We start from the raw sequence: 3,320 nt of genomic DNA on the forward strand, positions 1-3,320 counted from the left end.
TGTCTGCAGTGGTGATCTGTAGCAGTGTTTGTATTCTAAACTGTTTTGGATAATATTGGAAAAAATACTGCAACCTTTTTTCAAATGCAGTTTAGTTTAAAAAAACAAACAAACCACAGAACAGCAACAAACTTCAGACTCAGTTATGTTACATCTGCGTGGTTGTTTTTTTAAATACTCTCTTATTCAAAGTGAAACACTGTAGTCCTTACTCAGGCAAAATTCCTAATTCAGTATAGATCTTGTCTAGACTAAGACTGCAGGATCAGGCCTGGTGTTATGTAGTAAATTTGAATTCAAGAAGACTGATTCTTGTGTATCTTTTTAGAGAAGCCAAACTTCTGTTTAGCTTTTCCCATTTGCTAGAGTGTGACCCAAATTCTTTTAGCTTATTTTTAAAGTGGGGAAGAAAAGAAGACTGGAGAAAGCTGGTAGTTATATTATTGTTTTTAGAACAGTTTACTTTTAGTTTATCACCTCTTCTTCTGTCATTGACTCAAGATAAAATATTTTTTTTATACAAGGATAAATCTGCAAAACAGCATGTGAATGAGTTTGGTGATCTTCAGTTGCAGGATCTTACAGAAGTCGAGTTTATTTAGGAGGAAAAGATTTTTTTAGTGAACATTTGTAAATAAATTTGAATGTCTAAACTAAGCACTCTCTTTCATAACTCAGTCTTCATAAAGTGGAAGGATCTCAAACCAACCTGTAGCCTGTTTTGGGTACTGAAAAAAATTATTTTGTATATACTGTCATCCATCCTGAAGGTTCACAAAGCACTTGCTTCTACCACCACTGAAATACAAAAAGAACGAGGAGTATTTGTGGCACCTTAGAGACAATAAATTTGTTAGTCTCTAAAGTGCCACAACTACTCCCTTTTTCTTTTTGCTGATACAGACTAACACGGCTACCACTCTGAACATTGAAATACAGTTTCCTCTGTGTGAGGGCAGTAGCCAATCCAATGCCAGCCTGGTGCACGACAGTAGGGGACTAGAATTTTTGACCAGAGTGGGATCAGTTCCTATTGGAGTATCTTGGAAATTCCAGAGTAGGGAGAATATAATTTTTTAAAGAGATCAGCTGAGACCTTAAACAATTACACAAATGTATCAAGGAGCTAAGTGAGGTTCTTTGAACTTGGATTTAAAAAAAAAAAAAAATACAGCATTTCCTCCTCCCTCTTCTGTTTCCTGATAAGAAATTGATCTTCCTGAAATGTCACATGTATTCTCTTATCCCACAGTAGAGCTTTTCTGAAAAGTTAGGGAGTTTTGAAAATTGTTTACAAAGAGCAATGTTTAAGCTATCACTATACACATTTATAAACACAGACTTGCTGCTGAGTACAGCTGGATGTTACAGCAACTGTTGGATTGAGCCAGAAATGGGGGTTCATTTGGGGACTGTGAAATAAGGAAATTATTCAAGACAGAAGGATATAGATGAAGGGGTGATGGGTTGGGAGGGATATGGACTTGGGTGCACGAGGCCCAGTCTGTGAATTGAGGGGTTTTGGGGGAGGAAGGAGAAAGGGAGGTGGTGGTGCAGACAAACAAGGCGGTATTGGAGGAAGTTGTAGTGTACTAAGTATATCAAAGGAGGTGGCAGGGTCCTGGGAGGCATAAGGAGTTATGGAAATAAGACATGGAAGAGGGTTCAAAAGAGTGGGGGTTGTTTGGTAGGGTGCCAGGGTGAGACATTATGGAGGTATACTCCAGGTATAACTATACTATGCACACCCACAAGGCTGCGGTAGTTTGGCCATGCCATCAGGCTATTCAGTGGCAGAAGCACAAGGTATGGCTTAGATTGGATTCCACCTGCAGGGAAGAGAAAGCATGGAGGACAAAGAATGACAAACTGCAGGATGATTGAAAAGGATGCTGTCATCATGGAAACAACTTACGACAGAATCAAACAAGACAGCAATGGGAAAAGGGGTTGCCTCATGCCACTAGACACAGGAGATTCTAAGTACAGTACATATACAGATTTGAGCAACTCTGCAGGAGGCCCACTTTCATAGGTCCCATAAGATCTATTGATGCAAAGATCCCCTCTTGCAGATTTTACAGGCCAACCCAATTTAAACTTCTGATGCTTATTCAAAAACCAAACCAAACCACCAGGGGAAGTGCTAAACTAAATACTTTGTTGAAGAGAATGCTGAAACTGTGTTTTAGAGGAGTTCAGCTAGCCCTGAAAAATAACCATATGTAAAATGCAACAGAGGGTCCTGTGGCACCTTTGAGACTAACAGAAGTACTGGGAGCATAAGCTTCAGATATACTTGCATCTGAAGAAGTGAGGTTCTTACCCACGAAAGCTTATGCTCCCAGTACTTCTGTTAGTCTCAAAGGTGCCACAGGACCCTCTGTTGCTTTTTACAGATTCAGACTAACACGGCTACCCCTCTGATACATATGTAAAATGGAACAGATTGTTATAATGGGGACAGTGCTTAATTGTTCTCCATGTCCACTGAGGGTAGGACAAGAAGTAATCAGCTTAGTTTGCAGCAAGGAAGAATTAGGTTAGATATTAGGAAAATCTAGCTATACAGGTAGTTAAGCACTGGAACAGGTTATTTAGGGAAATTGTGGAAGCCTTGTTATTGAAGGCTTTTAAGAACAGGTTAGACAAACATGTATCAGGCATGGTCTAGGTATACTTACCCTGCCTCAGTATAGACTCGATGACCTCTTGAGGTCCCTTCCAGCCCTAAATTTCTATGATTAAAGTGCTCATGAAAACGGAGACTGCTATTTCCCAGGCAGACCCATTGAACATGTGAAAGCACAAAGTCAACAGAGAGCCAGGCATGATGGAACCTGGTGCTCATATGGTCCTGGGCTGGCACAGTAGCCCTGCAAGGTAGGGCCTGTTGTCTCTTCTGGCCACAATGCTATATGAGAGTGCTCTAAATGGTACAGCATGATCAGCTGTGACCTGTCATATTTGCAGATTGCACCGCCACCACATGAGATTGCCCTTAGCAATGCAGCCTGGCATGCTGTCCCGTCTATACCCTCCATAGGTTGCGCCCCACCTGAGACAGGTATTGGCAGTGCAGCACGCCATCCTCGGACCCATGATTCCCTGGCCAGGTTGCACTTCTCCTATACCGGAACGTAAGGCTGTCTCTCAGAGTGCCTGTCTGTAATGCCAAATTCCTTCGGGGGAGGCTGCATTTTTTAATACAGGAATATCAGTCACGGAGCCACAAAACGGCAAGCTGCGAAAATATCGCACATAGCTTTGGTCTTTGGGGAAAAAACAGGCGTTTGGAGTGGGCAGCCGCTCAGAGCCCA

This window comes from Malaclemys terrapin, chromosome 6, assembly GCF_027887155.1.
Source record: "Malaclemys terrapin pileata isolate rMalTer1 chromosome 6, rMalTer1.hap1, whole genome shotgun sequence".
NCBI lineage: Eukaryota > Metazoa > Chordata > Testudines > Emydidae > Malaclemys > Malaclemys terrapin.